The sequence below is a fragment of the Pseudophryne corroboree genome, chromosome 11, assembly GCF_028390025.1.
Source record: "Pseudophryne corroboree isolate aPseCor3 chromosome 11, aPseCor3.hap2, whole genome shotgun sequence".
Classification (NCBI taxonomy): Eukaryota; Metazoa; Chordata; class Amphibia; order Anura; family Myobatrachidae; genus Pseudophryne; species Pseudophryne corroboree.
The window spans coordinates 212,703,601-212,729,772 of NC_086454.1; the positions used below are offsets into that span (position 1 = coordinate 212,703,601).

The following is a 26,172-nucleotide window of genomic DNA, read 5'->3' on the forward strand; positions in this document are numbered from 1 at the left end:
ATGCAGTGGCGTTAATGTTTCCTGGTGTCAACTTGTATTATTTCAGTAGACATTGAAATGAGGATGCATCTTGCTGCCTTTCCAATGAAGCAAGTTTAATTTAGTAATAGGTGATAAACCATCCTTACAAAGGTGTTAATCAGAGACTTGGCTTTGTGGACACTTTTCAGAGAACAAATTTGTTAGCATAAAAATAAAGCCAGAAAATGAAGAGCTGTTTAATCACTCGATTGGATTTTTCTGCCAGCATATTTTTTTTCTCTGCAACCCACTGCTAAATTGTGCTTCCTAGCTGTTTTTTATAAAATCACTGAATCAAATCTAACTCTGATTACATCAGAGAAGGCCATGTACCCTACACCATAAGAGGAGGTTTGAAATTTTGACTTGTCTCCTTAAATGTCACCAAAATCTGATCACAAGGTTAATTACGTCCCTGGGTGGGATTGAACCACCAACATTTTGGTTAATAGCCAAACACACTAACCGATTGCGCCACAGAGACACTTTGCAAAAGTCCATACTGACAAAGGCTAATAAGCATTCATCTAAAACGTTTCCTAGAAAAACTTTAAAAAGTCAATAATCTGGAGAGTTTTTGTAAGATGTTTCTTCCATCAACCAACGAAGAAACACATTGGTACTTTCCCATGATGAGTGAGTGCTTCAGGATCTCTTGCACTTACATGTGCAGCAGAGTACTGCAATGGAAGCATGCTGGGCCCATAACCCAGAGGTAGGCAGATTGAAACTATCCTCTGCTATATGCATTTTTTTTGTTAATTAAAGTAATCCAAAACTGGGATTGATATTTTGTCTCTTTTATTTTTACTTAAAGTACAATAACTTTTACCATTTTAATTTGTTTTAATAGTATATTGTCAGTATTGTTTTCTTTCAAAAATCCACTTCATTTTCTTTACCCTATTATTAAAATGGTAATTGACAAAAACAAACTACATTGTCACCAGAAGAGCAATACAAAATGTACAAGTGATATATTAAAATCATCTTTCCAGCTTGAATTTCAATGATGCATTGGGTCAACAATTTTGTGAGAAACATCTTCACCCTTAAATAAAGATTTTCTTAATTCCTTACCTGTGTGCTAATTAGATATCACCTTGTTTTCACATTAAACAGACTTCCACATGAGAAAGCAGCAAGGATGCAGTGGCGTTAATGTTTCCTGGTGTCAACCTGTATTATTTCAGTAGACATTGAAATGAGGATACATCTTGCTGCCTTTCCAATGAAGCAAGTTTAATTTAGTAATAGGTGAAAAACCATCCCTACAAAGGTGTTAATCAGAGACTTGGCTTTGTGGACACTTTTCAGAGAACAAATTTGTTAGCATAAAAATAAAGCCAGAAAATGAAGAGCTCTTTAATCACGCAATTTGATTTTTTTGCCAGCATATTTCTTTTTCTCTGCAACCCACTGCTAAATTGTGCTTCCTAGATGTTTTTTATAAAATCACTGAATCAAATCTAACTCTGATTACATCAGAGAAGGCCAGGTACCCTACACCATAACAGGGGGTTTGAAATTTTGACTTGTCTACTTAAAGATCACCAAAATCTGATAACAAGGTCAATTAGGTCCCTGGATGGGATTGAACCACCAACCTTATGGTTAATAGCCGTACATACTAACTGATTGCGCCACAGAGACACTTTGCAAAAGTCCATACTGACAAAGGCTAATAAGCATTCATCTAAAACGTTTCCTAGAAAAACTTTAAAAAGTCAATAATCTGGAGAGTTTTTGTAAGATGTTTCTTCCATCAACCAACGAAGAAACACATTGGTACTTTCCCATGATGAGTGAGTGCTTCAGGATCTCTTGCACTTACATGTGCAGCAGAGTACTGCAATGGAAGCATGCTGGGCCCATAACCCAGAGGTAGGCAGATTGAAACTATCCTCTGCTATATGCATTTTTTTTGTTAATTAAAGTAATCCAAAACTGGGATTGATATTTTGTCTCTTTTATTTTTACTTAAAGTACAATAACTTTTACCATTTTAATTTGTTTTAATAGTATATTGACAGTATTGTTTTCTTTCAAAAATCCACTTCATTTTCTTTACCCTATTATTAAAATGGTAATTGACAAAAACAAACTACATTGTCACCAGAAGAGCAATACAAAATGTACAAGTGATATATTAAAATCATATTTCCAGCTTGAATTTCAATGATGCATTGGGGCAACGATTTTGTGAGAAACATCTTCACCCTTAAATAAAGATTTTCTTAATTCCTTACCTGTGTGCTAATTAGATATCACCTTGTTTTCATATTAAACAGACTTCCACATGAGAAAGCAGCAAGGATGCAGTGGCGTTAATGTTTCCTGGTGTCAACTTGTATTATTTCAGTAGACATTGAAATGAGGATGCATCTTGCTGCCTTTCCAATGAAGCAAGTTTAATTTAGTAATAGGTGAAAAACCATCCTTACAAAGGTGTTAATCAGAGACTTGGCTTTGTGGACACTTTTCAGAGAACAAATTTGTTAGCATAAAAATAAAGCCAGAAAATGAAGAGCTGTTTAATCACTCAATTGGATTTTTCTGCCAGCATATTTTTTTTCTCTGCAACCCACTGCTAAATTGTGCTTCCTAGCTGTTTTTATAAAATCACTGAATCAAATCTAACTCTGATTACATCAGAGAAGGCCAGGTACCCTACACCATAACAGGGGGTTTGAAATTTTGACTTGTCTACTTAAAGATCACCAAAATCTGATAACAAGGTCAATTAGGTCCCTGGGTGGGATTGAACCACCAACCTTATGGTTAATAGCCATACATACTAACTGATTGCGCCACAGAAACACTTTGCAAAAGTCCATACTGACAAAGGCTAATAAGCATTCATCTAAAACGTTTCCTAGAAAAACTTTAAAAAGTCAATAATCTGGAGAGTTTTTGTAAGATGTTTCTTCCATCAACCAACGAAGAAACACATTGGTACTTTCCCATGATGAGTGAGTGCTTCAGGATCTCTTGCACTTACATGTGCAGCAGAGTACTGCAATGGAAGCATGCTGGGCCCATAACCCAGAGGTAGGCAGATTGAAACTATCCTCTGCTATATGCATTTTTTTGTTTGTTAATTAAAGTAATCCAAAACTGGGATTGATATTTTGTCTCTTTTATTTTTACTTTAAGTACAATAACTTTTACCATTTTAATTTGTTTTAATAGTATATTGACAGTATTGTTTTCTTTCAAAAATCCACTTCATTTTCTTTACCCTATTATTAAAATGGTAATTGACAAAAACAAACTACATTGTCACCAGAAGAGCAATACAAAATGTACAAGTGATATATTAAAATCATCTTTCCAGCTTGAATTTCAATGATGCATTGGGGCAACGATTTTGTGAGAAACATCTTCACCCTTAAATAAAGATTTTCTTAATTCCTTACCTGTGTGCTAATTAGATATCACCTTGTTTTCACATTAAACAGACTTCCACATGAGAAAGCAGCAAGGATGCAGTGGCGTTAATGTTTCCTGGTGTCAACCTGTATTATTTCAGTAGACATTGAAATGAGGATACATCTTGCTGCCTTTCCAATGAAGCAAGTTTAATTTAGTAATAGGTGAAAAACCATCCCTACAAAGGTGTTAATCAGAGACTTGGCTTTGTGGACACTTTTCAGAGAACAAATTTGTTAGCATAAAAATAAAGCCAGAAAATGAAGAGCTGTTTAATCACGCAATTTGGTTTTTTTGCCAGCATATTTCTTTTTCTCTTCAACCCACTCCTAAATTGTGCTTCCTAGATGTTTTTATAAAATCACTGAATCAAATCTAACTCTGATTACATCAGAGAAGGCCAGGTACCCTACACCATAACAGGGGGTATGAAATTTGACTTGTCTACTTAAAGATCACCAAAATCTGATAACAATGTCAATTACGTCCCTGGGTGGGATTGAACCACCAACCTTTTGGTTAATAGCCGTACACACTAACTGATTGCGCCACAGAGACACTTTGCAAAAAGTACTTACTGACAAATGCTAATAAGCATTCATCTAAAACGTTTCCTAGAAAAACTTAAAAAAGTCAATAATCTGGAGAGTTTTTGTAAGATGTTTCTTCTATCAACCAACGAAGAAACACATTGGTACTTTCCCATGATGAGTGAGTGCTTCAGGATCTCTTGCACTTACATGTGCAGCAGAGTACAGCAATGGAAGCATGCTGGGCCCATAACCCAGAGGTAGGCAGATTGAAACTATCCTCTGCTATATGCATTTTTTTGTTTGTTAATTAAAGTAATCCAAAACTGGGATTGATATTTTGGCTCTTTTATTTTTACTTAAAGTACAATAACTTTTACCATTTTAATTTGTTTTAATAGTATATTGACAGTATTGTTTTCTTTCAAAAATCCACTTCATTTTCTTTACCCTATTATTAAAATGGTAATTGACAAAAACAAACTACATTGTCACCAGAAGAGCAATACAAAATGTACAAGTGATATATTAAAATCATCTTTCCAGCTTGAATTTCAATGATGCATTGGGTCAACAATTTTGTGAGAAACATCTTCACCCTTAAATAAAGATTTTCTTAATTCCTTACCTGTGTGCTAATTAGATATCACCTTGTTTTCACATTAAACAGACTTCCACATGAGAAAGCAGCAAGGATGCAGTGGCGTTAATGTTTCCTGGTGTCAACCTGTATTATTTCAGTAGACATTGAAATGAGGATGCATCTTGCTGCCTTTCCAATGAAGCAAGTTTAATTTAGTAATAGGTGAAAAACCATCCTTACAAAGGTGTTAATCAGAGACTTGGCTTTGTGGACACTTTTCAGAGAACAAATTTGTTAGCATAAAAATAAAGCCAGAAAATAAAGAGCTGTTTAATCACTCAATTGGATTTTTCTGCCAGCATATTTTTTTTCTCTGCAACCCACTGCTAAATTGTGCTTCCTAGCTGTTTTTATAAAATCACTGAATCAAATCTAACTCTGATTACATCAGAGAAGGCCAGGTACCCTACACCATAACAGGGGGTTTGAAATTATGACTTGTCTACTTAAAGATCACCAAAATCTGATAACAAGGTCAATTAGGTCCCTAGGTGGGATTGAACCACCAACCTTTTGGTTAATAGCCGTACACACTAACTGATTGCGCCACAGAGACACTTTGCATAAAGCCCATACTGACAAAGGCTAATAAGCATTCATCTAAAACGTTTCCTAGAAAAACTTTAAAAAGTCAATAATCTGGAGAGTTTTTGTAAGATGTTTCTTCCATCAACCAACGAAGAAACACATTGGTACTTTCCCATGATGAGTGAGTGCTTCAGGATCTCTTGAACTTACATGTGCAGCAGAGTACTGCAATGGAAGCATGCTGGGCTCATAACCGAGAGGTAGGCAGATTGAAACTATCCTCTGCTATATGCATTTTTTTTTTGTTAATTAAAGTAATCCAAAACTGGGATTGATATTTTGTCTCTTTTATTTTTACTTAAAGTACAATAACTTTTACCATTTTAATTTGTTTTAATAGTGTATTGACAGTATTGTTTTCTTTCAAAAATCCACTTCATTTTCTTTACCCTATTATTAAAATGGTAATTGACAAAAACAAACTACATTGTCACCAGAAGAGCAATACAAAATGTACAAGTGATATATTAAAATCATCTTTCCAGCTTGAATTTCAATGTTGCATTGGGTCAACAATTTTGTGAGAAACATCTTCACCCTTAAATAAAGATTTTCTTAATTCCTTACCTGTGTGCTAATTAGATATCACCTTGTTTTCACATTAAACAGACTTCCACATGAGAAAGCAGCAAGGATGCAGTGGCGTTAATGTTTCCTGGTGTCAACTTGTATTATTTCAGTAGACATTGAAATGAGGATGCATATTGCTGCCTTTCCAATGAAGCAAGTTTAATTTAGTAATAGGTGATAAACCATCCTTACAAAGGTGTTAATCAGAGACTTGGCTTTGTGGACACTTTTCAGAGAACAAATTTGTTAGCATAAAAATAAAGCCAGAAAATGAAGAGCTGTTTAATCACTCGATTGGATTTTTCTGCCAGCATATTTTTTTTCTCTGCAACCCACTGCTAAATTGTGCTTCCTAGCTGTTTTTTATAAAATCACTGAATCAAATCTAACTCTGATTACATCAGAGAAGGCCATGTACCCTACACCATAAGAGGAGGTTTGAAATTTTGACTTGTCTACTTAAATATCACCAAAATCTGATCACAAGGTTAATTACGTCCCTGGGTGGGATTGAACCACCAACCTTTTGGTTAATAGCCAAACACACTAACCGATTGCGCCACAGAGACACTTTGCAAAAGTCCATACTGACAAAGGCTAATAAGCATTCATCTAAAACGTTTCCTAGAAAAACTTTAAAAAGTCAATAATCTGGAGAGTTTTTGTAAGATGTTTCTTCCATCAACCAACGAAGAAACACATTGGTACTTTCCCATGATGAGTGAGTGCTTCATGATCTCTTGCACTTACATGTGCAGCAGAGTACAGCAATGGAAGCATGCTGGGCCCATAACCCAGAGGTAGGCAGATTGAAACTATCCTCTGCTATATGCATTTTTTTGTTTGTTAATTAAAGTAATCCAAAACTGGGATTGATATTTTGGCTCTTTTATTTTTACTTAAAGTACAATAACTTTTACCATTTTAATTTGTTTTAATAGTATATTGACAGTATTGTTTTCTTTCAAAAATCCACTTCATTTTCTTTACCCTATTATTAAAATGGTAATTGACAAAAACAAACTACATTGTCACCAGAAGAGCAATACAAAATGTACAAGTGATATATTAAAATCATCTTTCCAGCTTGAATTTCAATGATGCATTGGGTCAACAATTTTGTGAGAAACATCTTCACCCTTAAATAAAGATTTTCTTAATTCCTTACCTGTGTGCTAATTAGATATCACCTTGTTTTCACATTAAACAGACTTCCACATGAGAAAGCAGCAAGGATGCAGTGGCGTTAATGTTTCCTGGTGTCAACCTGTATTATTTCAGTAGACATTGAAATGAGGATACATCTTGCTGCCTTTCCAATGAAGCAAGTTTAATTTAGTAATAGGTGAAAAACCATCCCTACAAAGGTGTTAATCCGAGACTTGGCTTTGTGGACACTTTTCAGAGAACAAATTTGTTAGCATAAAAATAAAGCCAGAAAATGAAGAGCTGTTTAATCACTCAATTGGATTTTTCTGCCAGCATATTTTTTTTCTCTGCAACCCACTGCTAAATTGTGCTTCCTAGCTGTTTTTTATAAAATCACTGAATCAAATCTAACTCTGATTACATCAGAGAAGGCCATGTACCCTACACCATAAGAGGAGGTTTGAAATTTTGACTTGTCTACTTAAATATCACCAAAATCTGATCACAAGGTTAATTACGTCCCTGGGTGGGATTGAACCACCAACCTTTTGGTTAATAGCCAAACACACTAACCGATTGCGCCACAGAGACACTTTGCAAAAGTCCATACTGACAAAGGCTAATAAGCATTCATCTAAAACGTTTCCTAGAAAAACTTTAAAAAGTCAATAATCTGGAGAGTTTTTGTAAGATGTTTCTTCCATCAACCAACGAAGAAACACATTGGTACTTTCCCATGATGAGTGAGTGCTTCATGATCTCTTGCACTTACATGTGCAGGAGAGTACTGCAATGGAAGCATGCTGGGCTCATAACCCAGAGGTAGGCAGATTGAAACTATCCTCTGCTATATGCATTTTTTTTTGTTAATTAAAGTAATCCAAAACTGGGATTGATATTTTGGCTCTTTTATTTTTACTTAAAGTACAATAACTTTTACCATTTTAATTTGTTTTAATAGTATATTGACAGTATTGTTTTCTTTCAAAAATCCACTTCATTTTCTTTACCCTATTATTAAAATGGTAATTGACAAAAACAAACTACATTGTCACCAGAAGAGCAATACAAAATGTACAAGTGATATATTAAAATCATCTTTCCAGCTTGAATTTCAATGATGCATTGGGTCAACAATTTTGTGAGAAACATCTTCACCCTTAAATAAAGATTTTCTTAATTCCTTACCTGTGTGCTAATTAGATATCACCTTGTTTTCACATTAAACAGACTTCCACATGAGAAAGCAGCAAGGATGCAGTGGTGTTAATGTTTCCTGGTGTCAACCTGTATTATTTCAGTAGACATTGAAATGAGGATACATCTTGCTGCCTTTCCAATGAAGCAAGTTTAATTTAGTAATAGGTGAAAAACCATCCCTACAAAGGTGTTAATCAGAGACTTGGCTTTGTGGACACTTTTCAGAGAACAAATTTGTTAGCATAAAAATAAAGCCAGAAAATGAAGAGCTCTTTAATCACGCAATTTGATTTTTTTGCCAGCATATTTCTTTTTCTCTGCAACCCACTGCTAAATTGTGCTTCCTAGATGTTTTTTATAAAATCACTGAATCAAATCTAACTCTGATTACATCAGAGAAGGCCAGGTACCCTACACCATAACAGGGGGTTTGAAATTTTGACTTGTCTACTTAAAGATCACCAAAATCTGATAACAAGGTCAATTAGGTCCCTGGATGGGATTGAACCAACAACCTTATGGTTAATAGCCGTACATACTAACTGATTGCGCCACAGAGACACTTTGCAAAAGTCCATACTGACAAAGGCTAATAAGCATTCATCTAAAACGTTTCCTAGAAAAACTTTAAAAAGTCAATAATCTGGAGAGTTTTTGTAAGATGTTTCTTCCATCAACCAACGAAGAAACACATTGGTACTTTCCCATGATGAGTGAGTGCTTCAGGATCTCTTGCACTTACATGTGCAGCAGAGTACTGCAATGGAAGCATGCTGGGCCCATAACCCAGAGGTAGGCAGATTGAAACTATCCTCTGCTATATGCATTTTTTTTGTTAATTAAAGTAATCCAAAACTGGGATTGATATTTTGTCTCTTTTATTTTTACTTTAAGTACAATAACTTTTACCATTTTAATTTGTTTTAATAGTATATTGACAGTATTGTTTTCTTTCAAAAATCCACTTCATTTTCTTTACCCTATTATTAAAATGGTAATTGACAAAAACAAACTACATTGTCACCAGAAGAGCAATACAAAATGTACAAGTGATATATTAAAATCATCTTTCCAGCTTGAATTTCAATGATGCATTGGGGCAACGATTTTGTGAGAAACATCTTCACCCTTAAATAAAGATTTTCTTAATTCCTTACCTGTGTGCTAATTAGATATCACCTTGTTTTCACATTAAACAGACTTCCACATGAGAAAGCAGCAAGGATGCAGTGGCGTTAATGTTTCCTGGTGTCAACCTGTATTATTTCAGTAGACATTGAAATGAGGATACATCTTGCTGCCTTTCCAATGAAGCAAGTTTAATTTAGTAATAGGTGAAAAACCATCCCTACAAAGGTGTTAATCAGAGACTTGGCTTTGTGGACACTTTTCAGAGAACAAATTTGTTAGCATAAAAATAAAGCCAGAAAATGAAGAGCTGTTTAATCACGCAATTTGGTTTTTTTGCCAGCATATTTCTTTTTCTCTTCAACCCACTCCTAAATTGTGCTTCCTAGATGTTTTTATAAAATCACTGAATCAAATCTAACTCTGATTACATCAGAGAAGGCCAGGTACCCTACACCATAACAGGGGGTATGAAATTTGACTTGTCTACTTAAAGATCACCAAAATCTGATAACAATGTCAATTACGTCCCTGGGTGGGATTGAACCACCAACCTTTTGGTTAATAGCCGTACACACTAACTGATTGCGCCACAGAGACACTTTGCAAAAAGTACTTACTGACAAATGCTAATAAGCATTCATCTAAAACGTTTCCTAGAAAAACTTAAAAAAGTCAATAATCTGGAGAGTTTTTGTAAGATGTTTCTTCTATCAACCAACGAAGAAACACATTGGTACTTTCCCATGATGAGTGAGTGCTTCAGGATCTCTTGCACTTACATGTGCAGCAGAGTACAGCAATGGAAGCATGCTGGGCCCATAACCCAGAGGTAGGCAGATTGAAACTATCCTCTGCTATATGCATTTTTTTGTTTGTTAATTAAAGTAATCCAAAACTGGGATTGATATTTTGTCTCTTTTATTTTTACTTAAAGTACAATAACTTTTACCATTTTAATTTGTTTTAATAGTATATTGACAGTATTGTTTTCTTTCAAAAATCCACTTCATTTTCTTTACCCTATTATTAAAATGGTAATTGACAAAAACAAACTACATTGTCACCAGAAGAGCAATACAAAATGTACAAGTGATATATTAAAATCATCTTTCCAGCTTGAATTTCAATGATGCATTGGGGCAACGATTTTGTGAGAAACATCTTCACCCTTAAATAAAGATTTTCTTAATTCCTTACCTGTGTGCTAATTAGATATCACCTTGTTTTCACATTAAACAGACTTCCACATGAGAAAGCAGCAAGGATGCAGTGGCGTTAATGTTTCCTGGTGTCAACCTGTATTATTTCAGTAGACATTGAAATGAGGATGCATCTTGCTGCCTTTCCAATGAAGCAAGTTTAATTTAGTAATAGGTGAAAAACCATCCTTACAAAGGTGTTAATCAGAGACTTGGCTTTGTGGACACTTTTCAGAGAACAAATTTGTTAGCATAAAAATAAAGCCAGAAAATAAAGAGCTGTTTAATCACTCAATTGGATTTTTCTGCCAGCATATTTTTTTTCTCTGCAACCCACTGCTAAATTGTGCTTCCTAGCTGTTTTTATAAAATCACTGAATCAAATCTAACTCTGATTACATCAGAGAAGGCCAGGTACCCTACACCATAACAGGGGGTTTGAAATTATGACTTGTCTACTTAAAGATCACCAAAATCTGATAACAAGGTCAATTAGGTCCCTAGGTGGGATTGAACCACCAACCTTTTGGTTAATAGCCGTACACACTAACTGATTGCGCCACAGAGACACTTTGCAAAAATTCCATACTGACAAAGGCTAATAAGCATTCATCTAAAACGTTTCCTAGAAAAACTTTAAAAAGTCAATAATCTGGAGAGTTTTTGTAAGATGTTTCTTCCATCAACCAACGAAGAAACACATTGGTACTTTCCCATGATGAGTGAGTGCTTCAGGATCTCTTGAACTTACATGTGCAGCAGAGTACTGCAATGGAAGCATGCTGGGCTCATAACCGAGAGGTAGGCAGATTGAAACTATCCTCTGCTATATGCATTTTTTTTTTTGTTAATTAAAGTAATCCAAAACTGGGATTGATATTTTGTCTCTTTTATTTTTACTTAAAGTACAATAACTTTTACCATTTTAATTTGTTTTAATAGTGTATTGACAGTATTGTTTTCTTTCAAAAATCCACTTCATTTTCTTTACCCTATTATTAAAATGGTAATTGACAAAAACAAACTACATTGTCACCAGAAGAGCAATACAAAATGTACAAGTGATATATTAAAATCATCTTTCCAGCTTGAATTTCAATGTTGCATTGGGTCAACAATTTTGTGAGAAACATCTTCACCCTTAAATAAAGATTTTCTTAATTCCTTACCTGTGTGCTAATTAGATATCACCTTGTTTTCACATTAAACAGACTTCCACATGAGAAAGCAGCAAGGATGCAGTGGCGTTAATGTTTCCTGGTGTCAACTTGTATTATTTCAGTAGACATTGAAATGAGGATGCATATTGCTGCCTTTCCAATGAAGCAAGTTTAATTTAGTAATAGGTGATAAACCATCCTTACAAAGGTGTTAATCAGAGACTTGGCTTTGTGGACACTTTTCAGAGAACAAATTTGTTAGCATAAAAATAAAGCCAGAAAATGAAGAGCTGTTTAATCACTCGATTGGATTTTTCTGCCAGCATATTTTTTTTCTCTGCAACCCACTGCTAAATTGTGCTTCCTAGCTGTTTTTTATAAAATCACTGAATCAAATCTAACTTTGATTACATCAGAGAAGGCCATGTACCCTACACCATAAGAGGAGGTTTGAAATTTTGACTTGTCTACTTAAATATCACCAAAATCTGATCACAAGGTTAATTACGTCCCTGGGTGGGATTGAACCACCAACCTTTTGGTTAATAGCCAAACACACTAACCGATTGCGCCACAGAGACACTTTGCAAAAGTCCATACTGACAAAGGCTAATAAGCATTCATCTAAAACGTTTCCTAGAAAAACTTTAAAAAGTCAATAATCTGGAGAGTTTTTGTAAGATGTTTCTTCCATCAACCAACGAAGAAACACATTGGTACTTTCCCATGATGAGTGAGTGCTTCATGATCTCTTGCACTTACATGTGCAGCAGAGTACAGCAATGGAAGCATGCTGGGCCCATAACCCAGAGGTAGGCAGATTGAAACTATCCTCTGCTATATGCATTTTTTTGTTTGTTAATTAAAGTAATCCAAAACTGGGATTGATATTTTGGCTCTTTTATTTTTACTTAAAGTACAATAACTTTTACCATTTTAATTTGTTTTAATAGTATATTGACAGTATTGTTTTCTTTCAAAAATCCACTTCATTTTCTTTACCCTATTATTAAAATGGTAATTGACAAAAACAAACTACATTGTCACCAGAAGAGCAATACAAAATGTACAAGTGATATATTAAAATCAACTTTCCAGCTTGAATTTCAATGATGCATTGGGTCAACAATTTTGTGAGAAACATCTTCACCCTTAAATAAAGATTTTCTTAATTCCTTACCTGTGTGCTAATTAGATATCACCTTGTTTTCACATTAAACAGACTTCCACATGAGAAAGCAGCAAGGATGCAGTGGCGTTAATGTTTCCTGGTGTCAACCTGTATTATTTCAGTAGACATTGAAATGAGGATACATCTTGCTGCCTTTCCAATGAAGCAAGTTTAATTTAGTAATAGGTGAAAAACCATCCCTACAAAGGTGTTAATCCGAGACTTGGCTTTGTGGACACTTTTCAGAGAACAAATTTGTTAGCATAAAAATAAAGCCAGAAAATGAAGAGCTGTTTAATCACTCAATTGGATTTTTCTGCCAGCATATTTTTTTTCTCTGCAACCCACTGCTAAATTGTGCTTCCTAGCTGTTTTTTATAAAATCACTGAATCAAATCTAACTCTGATTACATCAGAGAAGGCCATGTACCCTACACCATAAGAGGAGGTTTGAAATTTTGACTTGTCTACTTAAATATCACCAAAATCTGATCACAAGGTTAATTACGTCCCTGGGTGGGATTGAACCACCAACCTTTTGGTTAATAGCCAAACACACTAACCGATTGCGCCACAGAGACACTTTGCAAAAGTCCATACTGACAAAGGCTAATAAGCATTCATCTAAAACGTTTCCTAGAAAAACTTTAAAAAGTCAATAATCTGGAGAGTTTTTGTAAGATGTTTCTTCCATCAACCAACGAAGAAACACATTGGTACTTTCCCATGATGAGTGAGTGCTTCATGATCTCTTGCACTTACATGTGCAGGAGAGTACTGCAATGGAAGCATGCTGGGCTCATAACCCAGAGGTAGGCAGATTGAAACTATCCTCTGCTATATGCATTTTTTTTGTTAATTAAAGTAATCCAAAACTGGGATTGATATTTTGTCTCTTTTATTTTTACTTAAAGTACAATAACTTTTACCATTTTAATTTGTGTTAATAGTATATTGACAGTATTGTTTTCTTTCAAAAATCCACTTCATTTTCTTTACCCTATTATTAAAATGGTAATTGACAAAAACAAACTACATTGTCACCAGAAGAGCAATACAAAATGTACAAGTGATATATTAAAATCATCTTTCCAGCTTGAATTTCAATGATGCATTGGGGCAACGATTTTGTGAGAAACATCTTCACCCTTAAATAAAGATTTTCTTGATTCCTTACCTGTGTGCTAATTAGATATCACCTTGTTTTCACATTTAACAGACTTCCACATGAGAAAGCAGCAAGGATGCAGTGGCGTTAATGTTTCCTGGTGTCAACCTGTATTATTTCAGTAGACATTGAAATGAGGATGCATCTTGCTGCCTTTCCAATGAAGCAAGTTTAATTTAGTAATAGGTGAAAAACCATCCTTACAAAGGTGTTAATCAGAGACTTGGCTTTGTGGACACTTTTCAGAGAACAAATTTGTTAGCATAAAAATAAAGCCAGAAAATAAAGAGCTGTTTAATCACTCAATTGGATTTTTCTGCCAGCATATTTTTTTTCTCTGCAACCCACTGCTAAATTGTGCTTCCTAGCTGTTTTTATAAAATCACTGAATCAAATCTAACTCTGATTACATCAGAGAAGGCCAGGTACCCTACACCATAACAGGGGGTTTGAAATTTTGACTTGTCTACTTAAAGATCACCAAAATCTGATAACAAGGTCAATTAGGTCCCTGGGTGGGATTGAACCACCAACCTTTTGGTTAATAGCCGTACATACTAACTGATTGCGCCACAGAGACACTTTGCAAAAGTCCATACTGACAAAGGCTAATAAGCATTCATCTAAAACGTTTCCTAGAAAAACTTTAAAAAGTCAATAATCTGGAGAGTTTTTGTAAGATGTTTCTTCCATCAACCAACGAAGAAACACATTGGTACTTTCCCATGATGAGTGAGTGCTTCAGGATCTCTTGAACTTACATGTGCAGCAGAGTACTGCAATGGAAGCATGCTGGGCTCATAACCGAGAGGTAGGCAGATTGAAACTATCCTCTGCTATATGCATTTTTTTTTTGTTAATTAAAGTAATCCAAAACTGGGATTGATATTTTGTCTCTTTTATTTTTACTTAAAGTACAATAACTTTTACCATTTTAATTTGTTTTAATAGTATATTGACAGTATTGTTTTCTTTCAAAAATCCACTTCATTTTCTTTACCCTATTATTAAAATGGTAATTGACAAAAACAAACTACATTGTCACCAGAAGAGCAATACAAAATGTACAAGTGATATATTAAAATCATCTTTCCAGCTTGAATTTCAATGTTGCATTGGGTCAACAATTTTGTGAGAAACATCTTCACCCTTAAATAAAGATTTTCTTAATTCCTTACCTGTGTGCTAATTAGATATCACCTTGTTTTCACATTAAACAGACTTCCACATGAGAAAGCAGCAAGGATGCAGTGGCGTTAATGTTTCCTGGTGTCAACTTGTATTATTTCAGTAGACATTGAAATGAGGATGCATCTTGCTGCCTTTCCAATGAAGCAAGTTTAATTTAGTAATAGGTGAAAAACCATCCTTACAAAGGTGTTAATCAGAGACTTGGCTTTGTGGACACTTTTCAGAGAACAAATTTGTTAGCATAAAAATAAAGCCAGAAAATGAAGAGCTGTTTAATCACTCGATTGGATTTTTCTGCCAGCATATTTTTTTTCTCTGCAACCCACTGCTAAATTGTGCTTCCTAGCTGTTTTTTATAAAATCACTGAATCAAATCTAACTCTGATTACATCAGAGAAGGCCAGGTACCCTACACCATAAGAGGAGGTTTGAAATTTTGACTTGTCTACTTAAATATCACCAAAATTTGATCACAAGGTTAATTACATCCCTGGGTGAGATTGAACCACCAACCTTTTGGTTAATAGCCAAACACACTAACCGATTGCGCCACAGAGACACTTTGCAAAAGTCCATACTGACAAAGGCTAATAAGCATTCATCTAAAACGTTTCCTAGAAAAACTTTAAAAAGTCAATAATCTGGAGAGTTTTTGTAAGATGTTTCTTCCATCAACCAACGAAGAAACACATTGGTACTTTCCCATGATGAGTGAGTGCTTCAGGATCTCTTGCACTTACATGTGCAGCAGAATACTGCAATGGAAGCATGCTGGGCCCATAACCCAGAGGTAGGCAGATTGAAACTATCCTCTGCTATATGCATTTTTTTTGTTAATTAAAGTAATCCAAAACTGGGATTGATATTTTGTCTCTTTTATTTTTACTTAAAGTACAATAACTTTTACCATTTTAATTTGTTTTAATAGTATATTGACAGTATTGTTTTCTTTCAAAAATCCACTTCATTTTCTTTACCCTATTATTAAAATGGTAATTGACAAAAACAAACTACATTGTCACCAGAAGAGCAATACAAAATGTACAAGTGATATATTAAAATCATCTTTCCAGCTTGAATTTCAATGATGCATTGGGTCAACAATTTTGTGAGAAACATCTTCACCCTTAAATAAAGATTTTCTTAATTCCTTACCTGTGTGCTAATTAGATATCACCTTGTTTTCACATTAAACAGACTTCCACATGAGAAAGCAGCAAGGATGCAGTGGCGTTAATGTTTCCTGGTGTCAACCTGTATTATTTCAGTAGACATTGAAATGAGGATACATCTTGCTGCCTTTCCAATGAAGCAAGTTTAATTTAGTAATAGGTGAAAAACCATCCCTACAAAGGTGTTAATCAGAGACTTGGCTTTGTGGACACTTTTCAGAGAACAAATTTGTTAGCATAAAAATAAAGCCAGAAAATGAAGAGCTGTTTAATCACGCAATTTGATTTTTTTGCCAGCATATTTCTTTTTCTCTGCAACCCACTGCTAAATTGTGCTTCCTAGATGTTTTTATAAAATCACTGAATCAAATCTAACTCTGATTACATCAGAGAAGGCCAGGTACCCTACACCATAACAGGGTGTTTGAAATTTTGACTTGTCTACTTAAAGATCACCAAAATCTGATAACAAGGTCAATTAGGTCCCTGGATGGGATTGAACCACCAGCCTTATGGTTAATAGCCGTACATACTAACTGATTGCGCCACAGAGACACTTTGCAAAAGTCCATACTGACAAAGGCTAATAAGCATTCATCTAAAACGTTTCCTAGAAAAACTTTAAAAAGTCAATAATCTGGAGAGTTTTTGTAAGATGTTTCTTCCATCAACCAACGAAGAAACACATTGGTACTTTCCCATGATGAGTGAGTGCTTCAGGATCTCTTGCACTTACATGTGCAGCAGAGTACTGCAATGGAAGCATGCTGGGCCCATAACCCAGAGGTAGGCAGATTGAAACTATCCTCTGCTATATGCATTTTTTTTGTTAATTAAAGTAATCCAAAACTGGGATTGATATTTTGTCTCTTTTATTTTTACTTAAAGTACAATAACTTTTACCATTTTAATTTGTTTTAATAGTATATTGACAGTATTGTTTTCTTTCAAAAATCCAATTCATTTTCTTTACCCTATTATTAAAATGGTAATTGACAAAAACAAACTACATTGTCACCAGAAGAGCAATACAAAATGTACAAGTGATATATTAAAATCATATTTCCAGCTTGAATTTCAATGATGCATTGGGGCAACGATTTTGTGAGAAACATCTTCACCCTTAAATAAAGATTTTCTTAATTCCTTACCTGTGTGCTAATTAGATATCACCTTGTTTTCATATTAAACAGACTTCCACATGAGAAAGCAGCAAGGATGCAGTGGCGTTAATGTTTCCTGGTGTCAACTTGTATTATTTCAGTAGACATTGAAATGAGGATGCATCTTGCTGCCTTTCCAATGAAGCAAGTTTAATTTAGTAATAGGTGAAAAACCATCCTTACAAAGGTGTTAATCAGAGACTTGGCTTTGTGGACACTTTTCAGAGAACAAATTTGTTAGCATAAAAATAAAGCCAGAAAATGAAGAGCTGTTTAATCACTCAATTGGATTTTTCTGCCAGCATATTTTTTTTCTCTGCAACCCACTGCTAAATTGTGCTTCCTAGCTGTTTTTATAAAATCACTGAATCAAATCTAACTCTGATTACATCAGAGAAGGCCAGGTACCCTACACCATAACAGGGGGTTTGAAATTTTGACTTGTCTACTTAAAGATCACCAAAATCTGATAACAAGGTCAATTAGGTCCCTGGGTGGGATTGAACCACCAACCTTATGGTTAATAGCCGTACATACTAACTGATTGCGCCACAGAAACACTTTGCAAAAGTCCATACTGACAAAGGCTAATAAGCATTCATCTAAAACGTTTCCTAGAAAAACTTTAAAAAGTCAATAATCTGGAGAGTTTTTGTAAGATGTTTCTTCCATCAACCAACGAAGAAACACATTGGTACTTTCCCATGATGAGTGAGTGCTTCAGGATCTCTTGCACTTACATGTGCAGCAGAGTACTGTAATGGAAGCATGCTGGGCCCATAACCCAGAGGTAGGCAGATTGAAACTATCCTCTGCTATATGCATTTTTTTGTTTGTTAATTAAAGTAATCCAAAACTGGGATTGATATTTTGGCTCTTTTATTTTTACTTAAAGTACAATAACTTTTACCATTTTAATTTGTTTTAATAGTATATTGACAGTATTGTTTTCTTTCAAAAATCCACTTCATTTTCTTTACCCTATTATTAAAATGGTAATTGACAAAAACAAACTACATTGTCACCAGAAGAGCAATACAAAATGTACAAGTGATATATTAAAATCATCTTTCCAGCTTGAATTTCAATGATGCATTGGGGCAACGATTTTGTGAGAAACATCTTCACCCTTAAATAAAGATTTTCTTAATTCCTTACCTGTGTGCTAATTAGATATCACCTTGTTTTCACATTAAACAGACTTCCACATGAGAAAGCAGCAAGGATGCAGTGGCGTTAATGTTTCCTGGTGTCAACCTGTATTATTTCAGTAGACATTGAAATGAGGATGCATCTTGCTGCCTTTCCAATGAAGCAAGTTTAATTTAGTAATAGGTGAAAAACCATCCTTACAAAGGTGTTAATCAGAGACTTGGCTTTGTGGACACTTTTCAGAGAACAAATTTGTTAGCATAAAAATAAAGCCAGAAAATAAAGAGCTGTTTAATCACTCAATTGGATTTTTCTGCCAGCATATTTTTTTTCTCTGCAACCCACTGCTAAATTGTGCTTCCTAGCTGTTTTTATAAAATCACTGAATCAAATCTAACTCTGATTACATCAGAGAAGGCCAGGTACCCTACACCATAACAGGGGGTTTGAAATTTTGACTTGTCTACTTAAAGATCACCAAAATCTGATAACAAGGTCAATTAGGTCCCTGGGTGGGATTGAACCACCAACCTTTTGGTTAATAGCCGTACACACTAACTGATTGCGCCACAGAGACACTTTGCAAAAAGTCCATACTGACAAAGGCTAATAAGCATTCATCTAAAACGTTTCCTAGAAAAACTTTAAAAAGTCAATAATCTGGAGAGTTTTTGTAAGATGTTTCTTCCATCAACCAACGAAGAAACACATTGGTACTTTCCCATGATGAGTGAGTGCTTCAGGATCTCTTGAACTTACATGTGCAGCAGAGTACTGCAATGGAAGCATGCTGGGCCCATAACCGAGAGGTAGGCAGATTGAAACTATCCTCTGCTATATGCATTTTTTTTTTGTTAATTAAAGTAATCCAAAACTGGGATTGATATTTTGTCTCTTTTATTTTTACTTAAAGTACAATAACTTTTACCATTTTAATTTGTTTTAATAGTATATTGACAGTATTGTTTTCTTTCAAAAATCCACTTCATTTTCTTTACCCTATTATTAAAATGGTAATTGACAAAAACAAACTACATTGTCACCAGAAGAGCAATACAAAATGTACAAGTGATATATTAAAATCATCTTTCCAGCTTGAATTTCAATGTTGCATTGGGTCAACAATTTTGTGAGAAACATCTTCACCCTTAAATAAAGATTTTCTTAATTCCTTACCTGTGTGCTAATTAGATATCACCTTGTTTTCACATTAAACAGACTTCCACATGAGAAAGCAGCAAGGATGCAGTGGCGTTAATGTTTCCTGGTGTCAACTTGTATTATTTCAGTAGACATTGAAATGAGGATGCATCTTGCTGCCTTTCCAATGAAGCAAGTTTAATTTAGTAATAGGTGATAAACCATCCTTACAAAGGTGTTAATCAGAGACTTGGCTTTGTGGACACTTTTCAGAGAACAAATTTGTTAGCATAAAAATAAAGCCAGAAAATGAAGAGCTGTTTAATCACTCGATTGGATTTTTCTGCCAGCATATTTTTTTTCTCTGCAACCCACTGCTAAATTGTGCTTCCTAGCTGTTTTTTATAAAATCACTGAATCAAATCTAACTCTGATTACATCAGAGAAGGCCATGTACCCTACACCATAAGAGGAGGTTTGAAATTTTGACTTGTCTACTTAAATATCACCAAAATCTGATCACAAGGTTAATTACGTCCCTGGGTGGGATTGAACCACCAACCTTTTGGTTAATAGCCAAACACACTAACCGATTGCGCCACAGAGACACTTTGCAAAAGTCCATACTGACAAAGGCTAATAAGCATTCATCTAAAACGTTTCCTAGAAAAACTTTAAAAAGTCAATAATCTGGAGAGTTTTTGTAAGATGTTTCTTCCATCAACCAACGAAGAAACACATTGGTACTTTCCCATGATGAGTGAGTGCTTCATGATCTCTTGCACTTACATGTGCAGGAGAGTACTGCAATGGAAGCATGCTGGGCTCATAACCCAGAGGTAGGCAGATTGAAACTATCCTCTGCTATATGCATTTTTTTTTGTTAATTAAAGTAATCCAAAACTGGGATTGATATTTTGTCTCTTTTATTTTTACTTAAAGTACAATAACTTTTACCATTTTAATTTGTGTTAATAGTATATTGACAGTATTGTTTTCTTTCAAAAATCCACTTAATTTTCTTTACCCTATTATTAAAATGGTAATTGACAAAAACAAACTACATTGTCACCAGAAGAGCAATACAAAATGTACAAGTGATATATTAAAATCATCTTTCCAGCTTGAATTTCAATGATGCATTGGGTCAACAATTTTGTGAGAAACATCTTCACCCTTAAATAAAGATTTTCTTAATATCTTACCTGTGTGCTAATTAGATATCACCTTGTTTTCACATTAAACAGACTTCCACATGAGAAAGCAGCAAGGATGCAGTGGCGTTAATGTTTCCTGGTGTCAACCTGTATTATTTCAGTAGACATTGAAATGAGGATACATCTTGCTGCCTTTCCAATGAAGCAAGTTTAATTTAGTAATAGGTGAAAAACCATCCCTACAAAGGTGTTAATCAGAGACTTGGCTTTGTGGACACTTTTCAGAGAACAAATTTGTTAGCATAAAAATAAAGCCAGAAAATGAAGAGCTGTTTAATCACGCAATTTGATTTTTTTGCCAGCATATTTCTTTTTCTCTGCAACCCACTGCTAAATTGTGCTTCCTAGATGTTTTTATAAAATCACTGAATCAAATCTAACTCTGATTACATCAGAGAAGGCCAGGTACCCTGCACCATAACAGGGGGTATGAAATTTAACTTGTCTACTTAAAGATCACCAAAATCTGATAACAAGGTCAATTACGTCCCTGGGTGGGATTGAACCACCAACCTTTTGGTTAATAGCCGTACACACTAACTGATTGCGCCACAGAGACACTTTGCAAAAGCACATACTGACAAATGCTAATAAGCATTCATCTAAAACGTTTCCTAGAAAAACTTAAAAAAATCAATAATCTGGAGAGTTTTTGTAAGATGTTTCTTCTATCAACCAACGAAGAAACACATTGGTACTTTCCCATGATGAGTGAGTGCTTCAGGATCTCTTGCACTTACATGTGCAGCAGAGTACAGCAATGGAAGCATGCTGGGCCCATAACCCAGAGGTAGGCAGATTGAAACTATCCTCTGCTATATGCATTTTTTTGTTTGTTAATTAAAGTAATCCAAAACTGGGATTGATATTTTGGCTCTTTTATTTTTACTTAAAGTACAATAACTTTTACCATTTTAATTTGTTTTAATAGTATATTGACAGTATTGTTTTCTTTCAAAAATCCACTTAATTTTCTTTACCCTATTATTAAAATGGTAATTGACAAAAACAAACTACATTGTCACCAGAAGAGCAATACAAAATGTACAAGTGATATATTAAAATCATCTTTCCAGCTTGAATTTCAATGATGCATTGGGGCAACGATTTTGTGAGAAACATCTTCACCCTTAAATAAAGATTTTCTTAATTCCTTACCTGTGTGCTAATTAGATATCACCTTGTTTTCACATTTAACAGACTTCCACATGAGAAAGCAGCAAGGACGCAGTGGCGTTAATGTTTCCTGGTGTCAACCTGTATTATTTCAGTAGACATTGAAATGAGGATGCATCTTGCTGCCTTTCCAATGAAGCAAGTTTAATTTAGTAATAGGTGAAAAACCATCCTTACAAAGGTGTTAATCAGAGACTTGGCTTTGTGGACACTTTTCAGAGAACAAATTTGTTAGCATAAAAATAAAGCCAGAAAATAAAGAGCTGTTTAATCACTCAATTGGATTTTTCTGCCAGCATATTTTTTTTCTCTGCAACCCACTGCTAAATTGTGCTTCCTAGCTGTTTTTATAAAATCACTGAATCAAATCTAACTCTGATTACATCAGAGAAGGCCAGGTACCCTACACCATAACAGGGGGTTTGAAATTTTGACTTGTCTACTTAAAGATCACCAAAATCTGATAACAAGGTCAATTAGGTCCCTGGGTGGGATTGAACCACCAACCTTTTGGTTAATAGCCGTACATACTAACTGATTGCGCCACAGAGACACTTTGCAAAAGTCCATACTGACAAAGGCTAATAAGCATTCATCTAAAACGTTTCCTAGAAAAACTTTAAAAAGTCAATAATCTGGAGAGTTTTTGTAAGATGTTTCTTCCATCAACCAACGAAGAAACACATTGGTACTTTCCCATGATGAGTGAGTGCTTCAGGATCTCTTGAACTTACATGTGCAGCAGAGTACTGCAATGGAAGCATGCTGGGCTCATAACCGAGAGGTAGGCAGATTGAAACTATCCTCTGCTATATGCATTTTTTTTTTGTTAAAGTAATCCAAAACTGGGATTGATATTTTGTCTCTTTTATTTTTACTTAAAGTACAATAACTTTTACCATTTTAATTTGTTTTAATAGTATATTGACAGTATTGTTTTCTTTCAAAAATCCACTTCATTTTCTTTACCCTATTATTAAAATGGTAATTGACAAAAACAAACTACATTGTCACCAGAAGAGCAATACAAAATGTACAAGTGATATATTAAAATCATCTTTCCAGCTTGAATTTCAATGTTGCATTGGGTCAACAATTTTGTGAGAAACATCTTCACCCTTAAATAAAGATTTTCTTAATTCCTTACCTGTGTGCTAATTAGATATCACCTTGTTTTCACATTAAACAGACTTCCACATGAGAAAGCAGCAAGGATGCAGTGGCGTTAATGTTTCCTGGTGTCAACTTGTATTATTTCAGTAGACATTGAAATGAGGATGCATCTTGCTGCCTTTCCAACGAAGCAAGTTTAATTTAGTAATAGGTGAAAAACCATCCTTACAAAGGTGTTAATCAGAGACTTGGCTTTGTGGACACTTTTCAGAGAACAAATTTGTTAGCATAAAAATAAAGCCAGAAAATGAAGAGCTGTTTAATCACTCGATTGGATTTTTCTGCCAGCATATTTTTTTTCTCTGCAACCCACTGCTAAATTGTGCTTCCTAGCTGTTTTTTATAAAATCACTGAATCAAATCTAACTCTGATTACATCAGAGAAGGCCAGGTACCCTACACCATAAGAGGAGGTTTGAAATTTTGACTTGTCTACTTAAATATCACCAAAATCTGATCACAAGGTTAATTACGTCCCTTGGTGGGATTTGAACCACCAACCTTTTGGTTAATAGCCAAACACACTAACCGATTGCGCCACAGAGACACTTTGCAAAAGTCCATACTGACAAAGGCTAATAAGCATTCATCTAAAACGTTTCCTAGAAAAACTTTAAAAAGTCAATAATCTGGAGAGTTTTTGTAAGATGTTTCTTCCATCAACCAACGAAGAAACACATTGGTACTTTCCCATGATGAGTGAGTGCTTCAGGATCTCTTGCACTTACATGTGCAGCAGAATACTGCAATGGAAGCATGCTGGGCCCATAACCCAGAGGTAGGCAGATTGAAACTATCCTCTGCTATATGCATTTTTTTTGTTAATTAAAGTAATCCAAAACTGGGATTGATATTTTGTCTCTTTTATTTTTACTTAAAGTACAATAACTTTTACCATTTTAATTTGTTTTAATAGTATATTGACAGTATTGTTTTCTTTCAAAAATCCACTTCATTTTCTTTACCCTATTATTAAAATGGTAATTGACAAAAACAAACTACATTGTCACCAGAAGAGCAATACAAAATGTACAAGTGATATATTAAAATCATCTTTCCAGCTTGAATTTCAATGTTGCATTGGGTCAACAATTTTGTGAGAAACATCTTCACCCTTAAATAAAGATTTTCTTAATTCCTTACCTGTGTGCTAATTAGATATCACCTTGTTTTCACATTAAACAGACTTCCACATGAGAAAGCAGCAAGGATGCAGTGGCGTTAATGTTTCCTGGTGTCAACCTGTATTATTTCAGTAGACATTGAAATGAGGATGCATCTTGCTGCCTTTCCAATGAAGCAAGTTTAATTTAGTAATAGGTGAAAAACCATCCTTACAAAGGTGTTAATCAGAGACTTGGCTTTGTGGACACTTTTCAGAGAACAAATTTGTTAGCATAAAAATAAAGCCAGAAAATAAAGAGCTGTTTAATCACTCAATTGGATTTTTCTGCAATGCATATTTTTTTTCTCTGCAACCCACTGCTAAATTGTGCTTCCTAGCTGTTTTTATAAAATCACTGAATCAAATCTAACTCTGATTACATCAGAGAAGGCCAGGTACCCTACACCATAACAGGGGGTTTGAAATTTTGACTTGTCTACTTAAAGATCACCAAAATCTGATAACAAGGTCAATTAGGTCCCTGGGTGGGATTGAACCACCAACCTTTTGGTTAATAGCCGTACATACTAACTGATTGCGCCACAGAGACACTTTGCAAAAGTCCATACTGACAAAGGCTAATAAGCATTCATCTAAAACGTTTCCTAGAAAAACTTTAAAAAGTCAATAATCTGGAGAGTTTTTGTAAGATGTTTCTTCCATCAACCAACGAAGAAACACATTGGTACTTTCCCATGATGAGTGAGTGCTTCAGGATCTCTTGAACTTACATGTGCAGCAGAGTACTGCAATGGAAGCATGCTGGGCTCATAACCGAGAGGTAGGCAGATTGAAACTATCCTCTGCTATATGCATTTTTTTTTTTGTTAATTAAAGTAATCCAAAACTGGGATTGATATTTTGTCTCTTTTATTTTTACTTAAAGTACAATAACTTTTACCATTTTAATTTGTTTTAATAGTATATTGACAGTATTGTTTTCTTTCAAAAATCCACTTCATTTTCTTTACCCTATTATTAAAATGGTAATTGACAAAAACAAACTACATTGTCACCAGAAGAGCAATACAAAATGTACAAGTGATATATTAAAATCATCTTTCCAGCTTGAATTTCAATGTTGCATTGGGTCAACAATTTTGTGAGAAACATCTTCACCCTTAAATAAAGATTTTCTTAATTCCTTACCTGTGTGCTAATTAGATATCACCTTGTTTTCATATAAAACAGACTTCCACATGAGAAAGCAGCAAGGATGCAGTGGCGTTAATGTTTCCTGGTGTCAACTTGTATTATTTCAGTAGACATTGAAATGAGGATGCATCTTGCTGCCTTTCCAATGAAGCAAGTTTAATTTAGTAATAGGTGAAAAACCATCCTTACAAAGGTGTTAATCAGAGACTTGGCTTTGTGGACACTTTTCAGAGAACAAATTTGTTAGCATAAAAATAAAGCCAGAAAATGAAGAGCTGTTTAATCACTCGATTGGATTTTTCTGCCAGCATATTTTTTTTCTCTGCAACCCACTGCTAAATTGTGCTTCCTAGCTGTTTTTTATAAAATCACTGAATCAAATCTAACTCTGATTACATCAGAGAAGGCCAGGTACCCTACACCATAAGAGGAGGTTTGAAATTTTGACTTGTCTACTTAAATATCACCAAAATTTGATCACAAGGTTAATTACATCCCTGGGTGAG

General features: G+C 34.7%; 6 non-coding genes across 6 annotated transcripts; all 6 read right to left on the reverse strand.

Annotated features, from left to right (window-relative positions):
- Positions 1-431: 431 nt before the first annotated feature.
- Positions 432-505, reverse strand: TRNAN-AUU (transfer RNA asparagine (anticodon AUU)). The gene has a single exon. It is a non-coding gene; the product is annotated as a tRNA-Asn (tRNA).
- Positions 506-6,279: 5,774 nt separating this feature from the next.
- Positions 6,280-6,353, reverse strand: TRNAN-AUU (transfer RNA asparagine (anticodon AUU)). Its single transcript has one exon. It is a non-coding gene; the product is annotated as a tRNA-Asn (tRNA).
- Positions 6,354-7,450: 1,097 nt separating this feature from the next.
- Positions 7,451-7,524, reverse strand: TRNAN-AUU (transfer RNA asparagine (anticodon AUU)). Its single transcript has one exon. It is a non-coding gene; the product is annotated as a tRNA-Asn (tRNA).
- Positions 7,525-12,130: 4,606 nt separating this feature from the next.
- Positions 12,131-12,204, reverse strand: TRNAN-AUU (transfer RNA asparagine (anticodon AUU)). Its single transcript has one exon. It is a non-coding gene; the product is annotated as a tRNA-Asn (tRNA).
- Positions 12,205-13,301: 1,097 nt separating this feature from the next.
- On the reverse strand, positions 13,302-13,375 carry TRNAN-AUU (transfer RNA asparagine (anticodon AUU)). Its single transcript has one exon. It is a non-coding gene; the product is annotated as a tRNA-Asn (tRNA).
- Positions 13,376-20,314: 6,939 nt separating this feature from the next.
- TRNAN-AUU (transfer RNA asparagine (anticodon AUU)) lies at positions 20,315-20,388 on the reverse strand. The gene has a single exon. It is a non-coding gene; the product is annotated as a tRNA-Asn (tRNA).
- Positions 20,389-26,172: the final 5,784 nt, after the last annotated feature.